This window comes from Protopterus annectens, chromosome 5.part1 (genome assembly GCF_019279795.1).
Source record: "Protopterus annectens isolate FY-2018-M chromosome 5.part1, PAN1.0, whole genome shotgun sequence".
Taxonomy (NCBI): Eukaryota; Metazoa; Chordata; order Ceratodontiformes; family Protopteridae; genus Protopterus; species Protopterus annectens.
Genome location: NC_056736.1, coordinates 267160745 through 267180213, shown reverse-complemented (window position 1 = coordinate 267180213; position 19469 = coordinate 267160745). Strand labels below are relative to the sequence as shown.

The 19469-nt window shown below is 39.3% G+C and overlaps 1 protein-coding gene across 1 annotated transcript in view; it reads left to right on the top strand.

Moving 5' to 3' along the window:
* Nucleotides 1–19469, top strand: part of SLC22A15 (solute carrier family 22 member 15) — a 1628958-nt gene that overhangs the window by 706657 nt on the left and 902832 nt on the right. The window lies entirely within an intron of this gene.

The following is a 19469-nucleotide window of genomic DNA, read 5'->3' as shown; positions in this document are numbered from 1 at the left end:
CCCTTTGGAATGTACTGTACCAAACATCTGCAGCAACTTGGGAGGGCTGTGAAATTTCTGATTAAGGAAATTCAGGGTGAGCATCACATGTCGTAGATGGACAGAGTGCAGTCACTGTCATTGTACTTTTTAGTGTATCGACTACTTATATGTGACTTATGTCTGGTTTAGAGGGCTATCGCTGACCCAAATGTAAAGGAAATGCTGCACATTAGGTAAGTCAAATTGTACGACGGCCACCCATTATAGGGTCCTGAATCTAGCCAGCGACATAAGGATGACCTGCTGGAGGGACAGATACATCAAGCAGAGTTTGCCATTGCTCAGCAATAGGCTTCCAGTCCATATCAAGCATAACTCCTGCTTGACACAGTTTAGGAGCCACCTGGTTACTGGAATGGGAAACCACAAATTTCTTCCCGTGATTGGCCCACCTTCTTTCCTGGACATGGATAGTCATTGCTGGAAAAGACTTGGGGGATAGATGGTCTCCCAAATCCAGTAATTTATTTGGATTTACTGGTTAGGCCTGTAAAGACCCCTAGGTCAATAGCCTAGTGACATCCTCGGAACTTACATTGCATGAACTCTAAAATATTAATAATAGTTATGATAATCTGTAATATTATCTGGCCTTCCATATAATGTATACTTGAGCACTATGACCTGAGTACGTCTCTTGAGTTGTTATTCTGACCCACAAATGTGTGGGTTTTCAGGTTTTGTGCTGGAATTTTATGACTGAATTGTGTCTGTTAACTTTGCATTCAGACATAGTAATGAATTGTTGTTGTTTAAGCTTGAACATTATGACTTGGGTCTTTTTAGTTTTTCATTCTGCTAACCTTATATATCTGGAGAGTCACCCCCCCCCCCACACACACACACACACACACACACACACACAAGCCAGTATGACTCTCTCATTAAACAAGGGACAAATAAATAAATAAATATTAATTGCAAAGTACATAGTACCATAATGGATATACCTTGGTAAAGTACTCCTAACTGTGTGTGTTGTGTAGCCTGTTAACCAGTTCATTCAACCTCTTATGTTTACTAGATGGAAACACTGCAGTGTAGTTGTACTATTTAATATTGCCCGGTATATAATAAATCTCTTTCTGAGATACATGAAGATAACTGAATACAAAGAAAAAATAAAATGAAAGGGGTAGCGCACTTGTGTTCTTACCTGTGAACGTAGTAGGGCGATTAATCTGGACAAAGCCCAACAAAATGGGTGGGGGGCAAAGGCAGAAAAATAGGGACAGATTTTCATTTTGTTATCTTAAGGAGTTGCTAGAGCAACAGTGTTTAACAAACATTTTCTGAAGCATTTAAAGTGTGATACTCAATTGTATGCCATTATCTATTTTTTCAGTCCTCAGATCACCACAGTCATGTGACAGAAAATCATTAATTTTATGAAGAGTAGACCAGAAGTATAAGCCCAAAAGCTGGATATTTGTCGAACAGTGGGGAGGTATGCCTGGAAAACAGCAGTGGTGCTATTGGAAAGGGGTGCAGTAGCCCTGAACAACTTTATAAGGTTCTTTGGAGGGAGTCACACATGCAAAAACAAAGCAGTTCACTTTGTAAATAAAGCAGAATCACACATCTTGCTCTAGTCACCTTGTCTGCAGCACAGTGCTGGAATGCACATGGAGGTAGAGTGTGTAATGACAGAACCTGTAATTATGCATAAGAACAGATCTGCAGAAGTCACTTTCCCGGTGGCTGCAGTCACTTTCTGGTTGCAGACCATGAAACTGTAAGATTAACAATAGACACTGTAATTTCAACCCAAAACCATACGTATTGGGTAAGTTCAAGTACACGACATGACCCGAATAAATGCAGGTACACAATTTCCTGTGCTTTGTCAACACAAATGTCATGAGCCAGCTAGTCAACACATACAGTATAGATGACTATGTCCTTGCCCTAGCTATCAGTAATGTGCGGTACTACTACAACCCACATAAATGCAACATCTTCACTGATGAGGTTGGACCATTACGATGTGTCCTTCAAAGTACTGCTAAAATGTGGGACTCCAGCTAAACATGGACTGTGTGGGAGTTAACTCACAGGCAATTTTTCTAGTGGTAAGCGACACAATGGCATAATTTGATGGCCCGTCAAACCCAGGGAAAACCACTACCTATGCAGAAGTTTAACATAAAGACGTTTGATGTCTGTACAGAGATAGGCAGCAGTCCCTACCCCAAATAAGTACCAGACAAACTGCAAAGAAACAGCAACCCTGTTGAAACCCCAACATCAATATATTGTATAAAATATGGATGATAAATCTTGGGCAAAAATAAATCCAGTACCCTGAATGTTAAGAAATCTTTCATCAAAATAAATTAACTAATCTCCAGAGGGGAGTCTATGTCCACAAAACAGTTGCCATCTACTGGAGTCCTTCTGGAACTGATGCTGTTGAAGTTAACTTGTGGCATGTACTTCTATGAGTCTATCAGAGTCACAGTTGAGCTGAAAGATGCCTAGTAGGCCAATGGTAATCATAAGGGTTTTGTCTTCTACAATGTCAAAGGTAACACACCACTAGATGATTACATGTTTGTGAATGGATCGCCCTATGGTTATTTGGAGAGTTATAGTTAATGAGCTTGCCATTTGTTGATGCTGGAATTACATTTCACTTCATCTGCCCTCACATCTCTCACAAATTTTTCCCAACCATAACTGGAGAGCTATCAGTAGGGAACAAGTACGCAGTGCACTGCTCCAGACCCTAAGACAGACAACAGTGAGCTGCAAGACTATCCCAGTAAGTCTGTCTAAAAGTATGAAACTGACCAGTGTGACACACTGTAATGACCCTTTCCTTGTACCCCACAAACATGCTTTGTGCAGAATGAATGGCGGACTGCAAATATTATCTGTCAGCACTAGGGCAGGTCTTGCCCAGAACTGCAGAACTACTGACTCACAGGTCTAAGTAGTCTGAAATGCAAACCCATGGAAAGAATTGCCAGGCATAATAGCCCAATTTTGGGAATGTCAGTGGCAGGTCATTATCAATCAGCTGGGCATATTTCTTCAAGATAGTCACCAAGGCACTGGATAAGGGACAGTTGAATACATACTGCTTACCTCTACCTGGTCACAGCATTCATCAGTGTACTCCACGCGAGCATTGTAGATCAAGTTTGAGAAATACATATCCCCTCCTATGCCATCTGCCTGACAGGACAGAAGAAATCAGGATAGGGGAGTCTTATGTCCACAAAACAGTTGCCATCTACTGGAGTCCTTCTGGGACTGATGCTGTTGAAATTAACTTGTGGCATGTACTTCTATGAAGTGGCAGTTAACTTCAGAGTCCTCTGATTGACCCAGTTCACAGCTGATTAAAAGCTAACTGTAGTAACTGCATCCCTCAAAAACACAAATACTCCTGAAGTAGGTGTTAGCCAGACTAACAAATGGGTGCCACAGTCATGGTATGGAATGCAATTTGGAAAAAAAGTGCATAATGCAACATTTGCGAAAGACAGCCTCTCCTGAATATGACTTGATTGAGAAACCACATAAGTAGTAGAAGCAGTGGTCAGTGATTATGTCATCACACAGAGCATAGAGTTGACTAGTGGTCATCTGGTGTCTACTGCCATAAGAACATAATGGCATGTTGTGAAAGCAACAGGCCAGGGTGTGCTAACAAGGTGCATCAATGCCCTTAGTCCATTGCACTTGGCATGTCATTAGACAAATCTGTTAGTAAAGGCACGGTTTAGGTGTATACATGCGCAGGCCAACACAACATCTGGATCCCCAGCAAAGATTATGGATATAATTCAAAAAGCACCTGAAGTGGAAATCTCAGTGGGGACATATGGGAGAAAATGGGATAGAATGCAGAAGTAGAAGTGAACTAAATAATTCCACAGTAAGCATAAAAATTGGTAATCCAGATATTGCTATTGGCAACAAACTTTGCATTTCTTTACTTCATATACAAATCACATGCTGCCCATGAAGTATAAATGGATTTTGCTGCATTAAAATGGATGTGCTGATGATATTGCCCTAACAGTTCCTGAGATAGATCAGCTATGAGGTAGGGAATGACTGGAAAAAAGAGCAGCGGGCTCATAGTTGCTCACTATTCATGCAGCCTATCCCACAGTTCCACTTGATTCAAAGCACTGTCTGGTTAAGTGACTTAATCAATGCCCCGCAGTATGTAAGTAAGGGTGGCAATTTTCAGTAGCAGGTTTTCTTTTTACATGAAGCAGCTATGTAATGCAGCAGGTCAGTAGTCCTCTGCAGTAACAGTTAAACAGAGTTACACTTTTAACTAAATGAGAACATCCTTTATAGTCGGATCTTGTAGAGAAGACTGTAGCACAGTAATGTGCAGCAGTGAGTATATAATGTTTGCTGAGGACTGGACATTTGTATTACTCAGTCCAAATAATGCAAACCATATCACCTGACAAATGGCAACCTGCTTGCAGTTGATGGAGGCTGAAAGGATGGTACTGAAAAAATATATTAATAAAATGCAATATATTCAGACTATATGACACTATCCAGGACATATTAATGAATAATATTTATTTTTTAGTGCAATGAGTAAAGGCAAACCGCTAATGAAATATAACTGATGCAGCAGCTTTTCTTCAATAAACATCAATGTCATACTTAAATCAGAAGTAGTACTGCCCACCACATACTTATTTGATTGTGGTCCACAAACATGTCTGTAGAACACTAGCAACTCTTTTTGGATGATCCTAGGACTTCCCTGTCATGAACCAAAGCTATGCTCCCTGACATCATTCAGTATACATCAAACCTACTTAGATGGCTTGCCATGCTGTTGTAGCATATGCCTCCAGAGTCAGAGAAGACTATGAATTTCTTTGCATGCTTTACTAGGTCACACTGACGTTCCAGCTCAATGGCACTGAGAGTGAGTAAGCCCTGCCTGCAACCCATAATACTCAAATGGAAGTAGTTGCTTGGTTGTTTTGAAGACCTGGGGGTTGGGTGGAAGAGAGTGGTGCTTCAGTCAGCCTCTCACTGCAAGAAAGCAGATGTTTGCATGCAAATGTTATTGCAATAGATAAAGAGCATTAGATTGGTCCACCCAATCTGATGATAGATACCTACTGTACTGTTTGCATGGAAGGACACGTGATTTAGCAGTGCCTTGCATGATAACACAGGTGGTAATGTCAGGCACAAGGCAGGCTGTCACCACACAGGGAAGAAATGGTTCATGAATGCATTTTACCCTCTACGGATCAAGTGCAACACCATAGGGCAAGGAGAGCTAATGGGCAGCAAGCAGTGAGAAAGTAAAAACTAAATAAATCTAAATAAATTATATATATAATATAAAAGAAATAGCAATTACATATGGTTATGAATTGAAATTCTCTTCATCTTTGATGCATCTCAGTGCTAGCAGAAGTAAATTCCCAACTCACTTTCAGCTACACATCATTTCGATTTACTGCCCTGTACCTCAACAGGAGACTGTATCACGACTCACGCTAGCTCCAAGCTGCAAAGGGATCACTCTGTCATTGGCACTGTAATGACTTGGGCATGGTCACTGGTCAGGAGACTGGAGGAGACAGGCAGGGAATACTGGGAGTTCACTTTTACTGAGGGAGTGCCATGTGGGGAAGCCCAAAAGTGTATTCCTCACCATAGGGTTATGATACCATGATGACTTTTCATCTGTAAAGAGTTCATGTATGCTATTGACTTTTTCTGAGCACTGCAACTCTGCAAAATTATATACCTGCCCAGGTCTGGCATAGTGGGGATAGTGCCACTCTGGCTATTGAACAGGAAGGGGCTGGTGGGAATAATCAACTCCTAACATATTGCAGAGTGATGGTTAAATTGTGAAACTGTTGCTTGTACCTCTTCTATGTGCCTTGACACTAGGAACAAAAAGAGAATAAAAATTACATAAATATCCACAACTACTATTCAAAAAAGATGTCAAAGCACAAAAAACAACTCAAATTGCAGCATGGCTCTGTTGATAGGCTTATGCATTGTGTGCAGTGGTTAAAATTCTGAAGTCATTAAGCTGCTAAGTTGGATTCTACATACAGTGTCACCACCTCAAATACAACCCCTGTCCTTCAAAGACAATATGTCTAAGAAACCATTGACTGCAGAGTCCAAGTAGAAGCAGCCCATCAGACTGACCTTGTTTGCTTACCGTCAACTCAGTTGTCCAATTAATGTTTCTAATAAGCCACATTCACATTATGTGGTATTCATGCATAATGAGACAAGAGACTGAACATTTTCAGAATTTCACAGAACTGTTGTCAAGGGTATGCTGTCATAACTTTTTCAAATTCCATATCCAGATTGTGCATTTTATAGTAGTGAATTATCAAATGTGTTGCTCTGAAATGAAATGAATAAAGACCCAAATCATCAGCTGAAATGCATTTTTATTTGATGTATGTACTATACTAAGTATAGCCTCACTCAAAAAGGTCACATGGGTTGCAGTATTGCAGATAATGACCTAATGCCAAAGGACTTATCTGCCGGCACTACTGCCATCCAGCCCTTATGAGCTGTCCACACTGGGCACACTTGGGTCCGAATGGAGAGATGAAAAGTCAGCAAGCAAAGGACAGTAGTAGTGCTGAAATTGAATTCATTCTCAAGTCTGGGTGAGTACCTTCATGAGGTGGACCCTGTTTTTACAAAGGCTCACCGAGGCGACACTGACATATAGACTGTATTTATATAGCATATGTCATGGACAGAAGTAGGTTACAAACTAAAAAAGATAGCTGGGTGCACAAGACCCAGCATGAAAAAGTGACCAATCCTGGTAGGCACACTGGTGCCAGGATTGGAAAAGATGACCGTGTAGAATCCTCAAAATACTGAAACATTCCGACAATGGGGCCAGGTCAGGCCCAGGGTGAGGATATTCCCCTGTTGTAGAAGGAAGCAGCAGTCCACAAAAATCACAAAAACTGATAAAGTGGATTACTGGGGATAAGAAAGAAATTATGTATTGTTACTATTATTCAAAAAGCCCAGAATTTCCAGACAGAAGATATACAAAACGATTAAGAGAGAAATTTGAGGAAAGAAAAATGCTTCTGCAAGAATGTCAGAAGCTTCAAATGAAAATTCGTATTCATTGATGCAACACATTTGTAATAAACAGTATATAGATCAAGAAACCTTGACCTGGTTAGAAAACGGAGCATCTGAGGAAGTGCGAAAATATAAACAACAAAACCAAGAGATATTTTAAAAGTATAAGAAAGAAATATGGACATGGGAGATAGAGGGATTTGATGTGGTGCAGTATTGATGCAAAGGAGGAAGCCAAGTTAATCAGTGTGAAGAAGGCAGCCCCAAAAATATTCAAAGAGAAATACAGGCAAAGGCATCCAGATATGGAAAAATTCACAATGAAAAAAATAAATAAATCACAAAGATGGAACGTAGAAAAGATCAGTAAAGCAGAAGTTAAAAAAATAGACATTGAAGTTACGGAGTGCTTGCAAAGTGAAGGATTTGGTGTAGAAGACGTAGCACAGGTTACATCACACCAGGATGGAGTGAGTCTCCAAAGTAGGGAGAAACAGGAAGATCAGCAAACGTCTGAAGAAGACATATAGACGTGGGAAAGAAAAAAAGAGATGTAATATGGTGTAATATTTATGCAAAGGAGGAAGCAAAACTAAGCAATGCAAAAAGAGCAGCACCAAAGATATTTGAAGAGAAATACAGACAAAGGAATCCAGACATGGGCAACTTTACAATACAAAAACTAAGACAGAGGAAAAGTAGAAAAGGAGATTAGCAATGGAGAAGTTAAAGAAATCGAAACTGAGGTCATTGGGGTACCTGCAAAGTGAAGGATTTGGTGTAGAAAATCTAATTCAAAAAGCACCACAACAGAATAGAGTAACGGATATCCAAATTAAGGGGAAATCAGTTGAACAGGAAGCAATTGGTCATGTGCCATATGAAGATAATTTAATTTGGAGCCTTCCACAGGAAACCAGTTTAAACATTCACTTGAAGCTAGACAGCAAGGGAAGGAACAGGAAACTGTAGAAAATCAGATGCAATCAATGTTGAGGAGTGATAGGCCATTGAGTTCACATATGATAGAGCAATGGTTGGCACAGGATGAAGTTGAAGAGAATGTGCCACAGGAAGATGCTAATAGAATCTTCTATACAATGCCTGCAGGAATTGGAAAACAAGGGTTGTACCCTTAGTTTGGAAGAAAATAAGCTAAGCGAAGAGTTGCTTGATTTAATAGACATCGGCAGATATGTCGAGATCAATGAAATTGACTGCAGAAGGTTAATAAAACCCAAAAAGTCAGAAGTTTGTTAAAACAAATGAACACAGTAATTGGCTGTTCATAGAGATGCAGGGGATATAACAGAAGTAAACAGAGATATATTACTGTGCAGCTACATTAATAAATGATAAAGGTCTACCACAAGAACACTGGGTAGTCAGGGAAAGGAAGGGGAGAAATCAAATACCATCATTGAAATATCAAATAGAGAAAACTATAAAGCAGTTAAGACAAGAAATGTCACTGTTAGAAGATTATAGAGGAGGGAATAGATCAACACAAATACTAAGAAAGATAGATGTGATAAAAGCAATGTGCAGTATTAGAACAGACCAGGATCTATTATGCACTATTGCAAATAAACTAAAAATTTCAGCACAGGCAGAAATTCTTAAGAAGATACAAAAATAAATATAAAGAAAAAGTAATAAATTAGCAATTTATTGATTCAAAAAAAGTTTTATAGAGAATTGGGAAAAAGGTAAAAGGAATTGAAAGACCGCCAAAAAAAAAGAAGAAATAGATACATTTTGGAGAAGTATCTATGAAGATCCTGTGGAACATAACAAAGATGCTAAATGGATAAAAGAAGTTAAAGAAAGAATGAGGTTCAAAGATACAGGATATGAAATGCGATGAAGTAACAGCCAGAGAGATTAAAACAAAGTTAAGAAAAACCTCTAATTGGAAAACCCCAGGCCCAGATGCAGTACCTAATTGTTGGCTGAAAGTATTAACATCTTTGCACGAAGATTTATCCATGAGTTTGAACTATTTATATGCACAACCCAAACAGACACCAACCTGGGTAACAGGAAAAACAGTGCTCCTACTTAAGAGTGAACCTGCAAGCTACTCTAAAAATTATAGACCAGTAACTTGCCTTCCGATTACGTATAAACTATTCACGGGAATTGAAGCTGACAGACTTTATAGTCATTTAGAAGAAAACTCAATTATCGCAGTAGAATAAAAGGGCAATAAAACAAAGTCATATGGAACAGCATCATTTGTTAAAGTCATAGTGGAGAACTGTAAAAAGGGGAAGAATCTTAAGTATGGCATGGCTTGACTACAAAAAAGCATTTGATAGCATCCCATATTCATGGATAAAAGAGTGCTTAAAAATGTCTAAGGTATAACCTACACTGATCGATTACATTACAGTGACCCTGACACAGTGGCAGGCCACTTTGCATTTAAGCCATGATAAAGGTCAAATTATTGTCCAGGGATAAAAATCCAAAGGGGGATATTCCAGGGTGACTCTCTGTCACCATTGCTATTTTGCCTTGCCCTTAACCCATTAAGCTGTCTATTTAACAGCTTAGGCCATGGCTATAATTTGGCTCCTAGAAAACAACAAAGTGTAAAGACTTATCTTCTCTTTGTCCATGATTTAAGACTGTATAGCACCCCAGATGAGGAACTGAAAGCACAACTGCAAGTTGTCAAAACTTTTTCAGATGATATAAGAATGTCATTTGGTCTTGATAAGTATGCAAAAGCAACCTTTAAAGCAGGAAAACTGCAACATCAGGAAAACAGTTTGGGACAAGAATGTGATATAAAAGAACTTGAGCAAGAGGGAGTGCATAAATACTTGGAAGTTGATGAAGGATCAACAATAAAACACAAACAAATGCAAATAAAACTTAGTAAGGAATATTTCAGAAGACTTAAAATAATCCTGAAAACAGCACTAACATCTAGGAACAAAATTCAAGATACAAATCAATTTGCTCTTTCGGTCCTAACTGACAGTTTTGGAGTGATTGACTGGCCCCAAAACATGTTGGATAGATTAGATAGGAAAACAAGAAGGATGCTTCATGCTCACCAAATGATTTATAAAAATCAGTGCATACCAAGACTATATATTCCCCGTTCTGAAGGAGGGATGAGCCTCCTTGAAATTGATTATATGTATAGATCTGCAGTCATGGGACTCCACACACATCTGCGGACCTCACAAGACCCAAACGTAGTGAAAGTTTTGAAACATGAGGAGAATAAGTCTAAGATGACTTCTCTGCTTAATTTAGCAGAAGCATATTGGAGTCAAGCAGGAATGGAAATCAAACCAAGAAGGTGGTAAATATCAGTCAGCAACTGAATGTGCCAAAAAACAAAAGAAAGAATATAAGGTGAAGGACCAGATAAGAAGGCAAGAAATGTGGAAAAAGCATATATAGTTGCAAGTATAGAAAACATCTTGAAGAACCTCATGTTGATGTGGAATGAACATAGGAATGGTTAAGGAGAGGCAAATTCAAACCAAGAGATGAAAGGTTAATATTAGCAGCCCAAGATAGTGGGCTACGTACATGTTGTTAACAAAGTCCATTGAACATGTGGAAGAAACAGACAAATGATGGTTTTGTAAAACCGAATTGGAAACAGTTTTGCAGCTTGCTGCAGGTTGCAGCATACTAATGGCAGAAAGACTGTATACTGAAAGGCATAATAATGTGGCAAGATTGTTGCACTGGCGATTGTGCAAACTTTATGGCACTGAAGTGACTGAAAAACACTGGAAACATGAGCCACAAAGCATCAGAAAAAAATGATGAAGTTTATATCACATGGGACCACCCATTACCAACAGTTCAAAAGATAGATGATAGAAAACCGGATACAGTGGTTCAAGAAAAGAAGACAAGAGTAGCAATGATTATTGAAATCGCCATACACAGTATCTACAGTGTCTTGTGTACAGAGAAACACAAAGTCCTAAAATATCAGGATTTGCAGGCAGAAATGAGAGCAATGTGGAAGAAAGATACCCAGACAGTTGCAATAGTAGTAGGAACAACGGGTCTTATAAAAAAAGAATCTACAGTCGTATTTAGGTATGTTACCAATCTATGTGACTCCGTACAAATTGCAGGAGAAGTCACTACTGGGCACATTGCAGGTGCTCTGAAGAGCACTTTTGGATGACATCAAAGATTGAAAAAAATACTAATTTCGTGAACTTTAATCGTACTTTGACTTAGGAATGGGGTCCATTCCCTTCATGGTATTAGAAGCCCAAAAGACTTGGAGAAATTAAAAATGCAGAAACCTTTAAAGCTGGAGAACTGCAGCACCGAGAAAAAATCAGTTTGGGACAAGAATGTGATATAAAAGAACTTGAGCAACAGGGAATGTATAAATATGTAGGCTTGTAAATATGTGGGAATTGAGGAAGGGTCAACAATAAAACATGAACAAATACGAAGAAAAGAGGAGTACTTGAGAAGACTTAAATTAATCCTGAAAACAATGTTGAAATCTAGGAAGAAAATCCAAGCTATAAATCAATTTGCTCTTCCTGTCCTAACTTACAGTTTTGAAGTGACTGACTGGCCCCAAAACATGCTGGATAGATTAGATAGAAAAACAAGAAGGATACTTCATGCTCAAAAATGATTTATAAAAATCAATTGCATACCAAAATTATATATTCCCCATTTTGAAGGAGGGATGGGCCTTCTTGAAACTGATTACATGTATAGATCTGCAACTGTGGGACTCCACACATATTCTCTGACTTTACAAGACCCAAATGTAGTGAAAGTTTTGAACCAGGAGGAGAAGAAATGTAAGTTGTCTGCTCTGCTTAATTTAGCAGCAGCATATTGGCGTCAAGCAGGAATGGTAATCAAACCAGAAGTAGTTAAAAGTCGGGCATCAACTGAATGTGCCAAAAAACAAAAGAAAGAATATAAGGTGAAGGACCAGATGACAAGGCAAGAAGTGTGGAAAAAGCATAAATAGAGTTGCAATTATAGAAAACTTCTGGAAGAACCTCATGTTGATCAGGAACAAACACATAAATGGTTATGGAGAGGCAAATTTAAACCAAGAGATGAAAGGTTAATATTGGTGGCCCTAGGTAGTGGGCTATGCATCTTTGACACTCCCCCTTTAAGAGAACCCTACACACAAAACACAAAGGAAGCACGCTGCATATTTATAAAGCTGAGTTATGTACGTAACTCATGAACAGAAATAAAAACAAGTACATGAACAGCACCTCATATTAGATCTCAACTTGGATTTCTTCTCACCCTACTCGTCAAACACAACGTGGTCTAGGACTGCATTTCCCCAAATCACTCCACCTAAGTAATGGCATTCAGTGCAAACAAATTGAAATTTTGTTACTTTAAAAAAGACTGACAGCTATTGCAACAGGAGCAGAACTGACAACATCTACTTTCATGCTAGAGAGCTGCCACAATCCAATGATCTAGGTTATATGTACACCTGCAGCCACAGTTCCACTCCCCCTTGTTCTTTTGCTTTCAGGGCATGCATGTAAACGTTGCTTGTCATTGACCAGTCCTGTGACTACTACTATCCTCGCAAAGAATTACATGCACAACACAAACGCTAGCAAACATCCGTGGTTAACACTGGAGTGTATCTCCGTAACAGGGTAATAATTCTCAGCTTCTTAGCACAATAAACTTTACAAAGTCAAAAATAATGTGGGGTACAAAGCCTCAGAAATAAGGAGAAATATTAAATACTGCTCTTATAAATGTAGAAACTGGCTGGAATTAAAGTGCTTGTGTTATCCATACATTTTCTGAAGGATATGAAGTCAGACAATGAAATTACTATAATTATTTGGTGAATTCAGTGTTGACAGACTGGCAACAAAAATACAATCACAAATTTACGAGGAACAGACCTAAAATATGAAGCAAAAATCTGGACATTCTGCAAAAATCTGTAGAGTTGAGAGGTACTAGCTACTGAAACATCACTATCATAAATCGGAAACAGTGAATTTGAGGTGTTAACGGGCAGAATGCCAGCACAGAACCTCTTCAAGTTTACTTTATCACAACAAGACAGTGCCCAAAGTTTACTTTTCTTGCAGACTCCGACAGGCATCAGCATGCAAAAACAATTTAACCAGAGCAAGTTCCGAAACAAACGCTTACAAGAAATAAATGCTTGGTAGTTCTGCGGTATGTTTGCTTAAACTTTTAAAAGAGCAGACGCTATACAGCAGCAACCTATTTCAATGACTAACAACAGTTTCATATTTAATGAATGAGTACATCAATAGTTTCTAATAGAGGCTGTTGGTTCACATACCGTAATCCAGACAAGTAAAATAATTGCAGCTGCAAAAGTAAATCCTCTGTTCGTGATGGACTAGTCCGTCAAAAAAACAGATGCTTCCAGCAACTTTTGGAAGAATAAAAGTTCCCACAGTTGCACAACCATTTTATTACCGGCAGGAGGGGTTGAACTAAATGTCCTGCATATCTAATTAAAATGGGCGTTTTCTGAGAGTAGTAACTGAAAGAGGGCTGTCCTAGAGCGAAGCAGAAACACACTGAAAACATATAGGGTGTTATTAGTAATCTGTTGCAGTGCCCACACTCTGTAAACAGAGCCGTGAGAATGTTTACAGGCAAGAAGATGGATCCCAGTAACACAACTCCAGGTAGGAGGATGAGCAAAAACATAAAAATTACACTTCCTAACTGCAGTATGGCTTTTTTGCGATGAAAGTAGCACCAGATAGGGGAGAAAGCGATTAGGAAAATGAGGAAACTTGGATACAAGCACGTAGTGGTCCTTTCATGTGACCTATAACCTGTACAATTCAATTGAAAAACAAGCAAATCTGTTAGGGGAAAAAAAATATAAAAAATGAAAAACGTACAATAAGCTGGTGGCATAAATGTGTACACCCTTAAACTAATATTTTGTTGAAGCAATATATGTATAAAGATCATGGTTTGTAGCTGACATGGCTGCAGTTTGAAAATCCCATTCCAGTCGAGAAGCATGGGAGATTTCCACTGATCTTACTAGAGACTAGTGCTTTTAGAAGGTGATTAATAGCTACAATGAGAAAGATAAGCTAAAGCGTATCAGAGGTATGACTCCCATAAGTGGGATAAATATAAATAGTGGCTTAGGCAAGAAATAGTAACATATGTGAATGATAAAAGAAGAGAGGAGAAGGAGACTTGCAATTATTCCTACAGCAGTTAAGAGATATACAGATATTATATAGACCATAAATATAACAAGAAAGTAAAAAAGTGAGGGACTTGAGGGCTGAGCTGGTAAATTCTGTAGATCAAAAACCAGTGTTTAAAAAAAACTATACAGTACAGGATTTGCATGTAGCTAACAAAAAAAGGACATTGCTGTCTTTGGCAGTGAGACTGAGACAGCAGAATGCAGAAAGGATGATCTACAATATCAAAGATGGTAAAGATGGGAGATGGCAAACCACCTCACTGGGGATATGAAAACTTTTTAGGAAATGTTATAGTGACTTACATTTCTACTCAGGAGGGTTTCAGAACAGGATTGAGATCACAAAGCATATTTAGCGTGTTTGGCCCTGCCAAAGTTGAGTGACGATCAGGTGAAAAGGTCAATAAAAGATATAACCAGGGAGGAGTTTAAAGAAGTTTGGGGAAGACAAATAGCAGGGAAGCCACCTATCCCAAATGGAATTCCAATTGAAGTATAAAGGCTAGTACAGGAAGACATAGAAGAAATTTGGTTGACATTGAGTAGGATATAGCAAGGGGATTAGCTTCCAAGATCCTAAAAGGATGGGATCTCAATTATTTTGAAGGATGTTAAAAATCCAAAGTATCCCCCTGTCTCAGTCTTAAATCCTGATTGTAAAGTTTTCATAAATATTATAGTGAAGAGTGGTGAGATGTTTGCTGAGCGTAATTTAGGCTAATAGGTGTGGTTTTATACCGGGCCAGGGCACTTTACTCAATAAGCTAAGAACAACTGAGGGTATGCCGAGATTGGAGTCATTTATTGATTGTTAGTTTACATGCTGAGAAAGCATTTGATAGAGTGAGATAGTATTATTGCTTTACAGTCGTAAATAAAATGGGATTCCTGGTGTACCTCATTTCCATCCTGCAAAGTATATATGAGGGCTCAACAGCTGCGGTTAAGACAATAGGGGAGTATTTCCTAATTTCCAGTTATTTCAAGGAACCAGAGAAGGCTGCACTATATCTCAACTTTTGTTTGCACTATACCTTGAGCCAGTTGCACAGAAAGTAAGATAGTCTTCGACCTAGGGTTATATTTGGGGTAATCAGACATTAACAATTTCTTTGTGGACGATATTTTAATGACCCTCCCTAACTTAATTGAAGACTTGTTTAAGCTGTTTGTATACTGCTAAAGTTTGGGAAGCTATTGGGATATATTATTAATATAGGTAAAACAAAGGCAATTTATATAAACTTAGTTCATCCAGTAGGTTTATTAAGAGATCTATGGTTAGGAGATGCTGTGAAACAGTTTATGAATCCAGCCTATGAAACTGTATTGCAGAAAGTAAGAACCATTTTCAGGTATGGAGCAGGCTAGAACTGGACCTGGATCAGAAGAGTTCAGACCTCAAATTGGAATGTTCAACTACTTCTGTTGTATAGTATGCAGGAGTTAGGTTACCCACTGGGGAAAAGTGATTTGAAGAGATTAAAATGGTGGATGAGAGTATTTATATGGAAAGACAAGCAACCAAGGGTGGCATGGGGTAAGATGGAGATGCAGAAGAGATTTGGTGGGAATGGTATACCAAATGTAGATCTCTGTTATTTAGCTGTGGCACTAGCAATCTTATGTAGACTTCAGATAGTGAACTGTGATGCATTGTGGAAAGGTATGATATTGAAACAGATTGAACAATCAGACTGTTGTGGGTCCTGCCAGGTAATAATGACTAGCTGAATATTCTGAAGCTGATAGTAGAATTGAAGAAAATAATCTACATCCAATTCTTTGATCCCACTTAAATAAAAATTAGGTAAGCCCTTTTACCAGCTGCAGCTTAGATGGCTGAAGGCAATGGATTTAACATTATAAAAAGATAAGGCAGAGAGCTTCACTGGAGTATTGGTACCAGTTACTCAACCAAGGAGAAATGAAGGCCAGATATAGTTTGCAGTCGAGATATTACCGTACTTGTTTAGATTTAGTCAGGAAATTGGACATTCCACTGGTATGAACAGAAATGATTGTGAAGGACTGATACTCAGTTTGATTAAAGACATATAAAAAAGAGGGGTGAGCAAGGCACTGTTTCACAGTTTTATAGGGCACTTTATATCACAAGACTGTCAATACAAAAAAAATTAGGGAATGGGAAGCAATTGCCAGACTGATTATGGTGCAAGGGGGTCCGGCTACACATAAAAATTTCACAAGTTAGGGAATTTAAAATATTTGCCTGGAAATGTTTCCACAAATACTTTTATACACCAGAAAGGTTAAATGCTCTCTCCAGAGGTGAGTCAAGTATTTTGGAGACGGGATCTCGAAGAATTATGTATCTGGATTAATATCTTTTAGAAATGTCCAAAACTAGCAAAAATTTAAGATGGACCTAGAGGGAGAGAGTCTCATTGCGTATTAATTCCTCCTCCTTGTCCAAAATTGTCTCTCAAGCAAATCTCAATTAGGCTATTCATTTGCTTGTTTTCTTTCCTAATTTTACTAACAGAGGGGAATATATTCTGCATGTGTTGGATGTTCATAGACTGTTATGTTTGTATTTGCATAGAACCAAAGAATTTCAGAAGACAAAACAGTTGTTTGTTGCATTTACAGGGCCTAGGATAGGCCTTCCAATTACCGAAGTTACCTTATCTAAGTGGCTTTCTAGTTGCATTGCCTTTATTTATTCTTTAAAAGGCATGAAACCTGACAGTGCCATTTGGGCCCACCCAACCAGAGCAGTGTCCACATAGGCAGTCTTTCAGTCCGGTGCTTCCTTGGATGATATTTGTACAGCAGCTGCTTGGGCAAACCATCATACTTTTATTACGCATTAGAAATTAGATATGGTCTCTAGGCGAATGGCTTCCATTGATGCGATGCTTCTGAAGAATATTCCACCCTGGATAAAAGGTAGCTGGGAACTCTATCCCACATGTGAGGAGAGGATGAAAAATTGACAATATCCGATAAGGAAGTTATGTACTCAGTATAATGTTCCATCTTTATTGTTGATTTTTCATCTCTCCTCACAATACCACCCTCCAGCCCCCATACATAGACACCTGATTGAACAGGAGGACCATGTCTAGTGCTAGATTTTATTCTATTAGCTCCCCAAATTGCTTTACTTAAGGCTCCTGTTCTCTTCTTACTAATATAGCAGACAAGATCTGAAGTAATGAGACAGATGTGTTGTGGGTAAAGTGGGAGGTACCCAAGAGCTTTTTGGTTGCCACAATGGCCGAGTCGGATCCGAAGACTCTGATCCAAATCCACATGTGAGGAGAGATGAAAAAAATCGACAACACAGATGGAATGTTATGGTGAGTACATAACTTTTATTTCCTAAACTATCATTGCATAATGCACTCCTGTTGATGTTTATTTCAAATAAAGCAGCACTCTTAGCACACCTTGAGTTTAACAGTGAATACTTTACACCCTTACCTACTTTCCATAATCTTCTGACTTTGCATTACCTGTTCTGACATACCCGATGGTGGTTTGTAGGATGACATTGGTGATCAAGAAGAGGAGGGGGAGTGTGAGGTCAGCATCAAGGATCAAATGGTGGAAATTAAAAAAGGGTAATTGTGAGGTGGAGTTCAGGGAAGAGTTAAGAGAGGCACTGGGTGGCAGTGAAGAGTTACCAAATAGCTGGGTAACTACAGCAGAGCTAGTAAGGGAGAGGGCTAGAAAGGTGCTTGGTGTGACATCTGGAAAGCGGAAGGGGGTCAAGGAGACCTGGTGTTGGAATGAGGAAGTACAGGAGAGTATACAGAGAAAGAGGTTGGCGAAGAAGAAGTGGGATTGTCAGAGAGATGACGAAAGTAGACAGGAGTATAAGGGAGTGAGGTGCATGGCAAAGAGAGAAGTGGCGAAGGCTAAGGAAAAGGCGTATGAAGAATTGTATGAAAGGTTGGACACTAAGGAGGGAGAAAAGGACCTGTACCAATTGGCTAGACAGAGGGGCTGAGCTAGTAAAGATGTGCAGCAGGTAAGGGGGGGTAAAGGATAATGAGGAAAACGTACTCACAAGCGAGGAGAGTGTGTTGAGCAGATGGAAAGAGTACTTTGAGGGGCTGATGAATGAAGAGAATGAGAGGGAGAGAAGGTTGGATGATGTACGGATAGTGAATCATGAAGTGCAGTGGATTAGCAAGGAGGAAGTAAGGGTAGCTATGAAGAGGATGACGAATGGAAAGGCTGTTGGTCCTGATGACATACCTGTGGAAGCATGGAGGTGTTTAGGTGAAATGGCAGTGGAGTTTTTAACTAGATTGTTTAATGAAATCTTGGAAAGTGGAAAGTGAGAGGATGCCTGAGGAATGGAGAAAGTGTTTTAATACTGATTTTTAAGAATAAGGGTGATGTACAGAGCTGTAGTATCTACAGAGGGATTAAATTGATCAGTCACATCATGAAGTTATGGGAAAGAGTAGTGGAAGCTAGGTTGAGAAAGGAGGTGATGATTAGTGATCAGCAGTATGGTTTCATGCCAGGAAAGAGCACTACAGATGCAATGTTTGCTCTGAGAGTGTTGATGGAGAAGTACAGAGAAGGTCAGAAGGAGTTGCATTGTGTCTTTGTGGACTTAGAGAAAGCATATGACAGGATGCCTACAAAGGAGTCGTGGTTTTGAATGAGGAAGTCGGGAGTGTCAGAGAAGTATGTAAGAGTGGTACAGGATATGTACGAGGGTAGTGTGACAGCGGTGAAGTCTGTGGTTGGAGTGACGGATGCGTTTAAGGTGGAGGTGGGATTACATCAAGGATCAGCTCTGAGCCCTTTCTTATTTGCAATGGTGATGGACAGGTTGACAGACGAGATCAGACAGGAGTCCCCGTGGACTATGATGTTTGTAGATGACATTGTGATCTGTAGTGAGAGTAGTGAAGAGGCGGAGGAGACCCTGGAGAGGTGGAGATATGCTCTAGAGAGAAGAGGAATGAAGGTCAGCAGGACTAAGACAGAATATATGTGTGTGAATGAGAGAGAAGATAGATGAATGGTGAGTTTATTCAGGGAGTAGAGGTGGCGAAGGTGGATGAGTTTAAATACTTGGGATCAACAGTTCAGAGTAATGGTGAGTGTGGAAGAG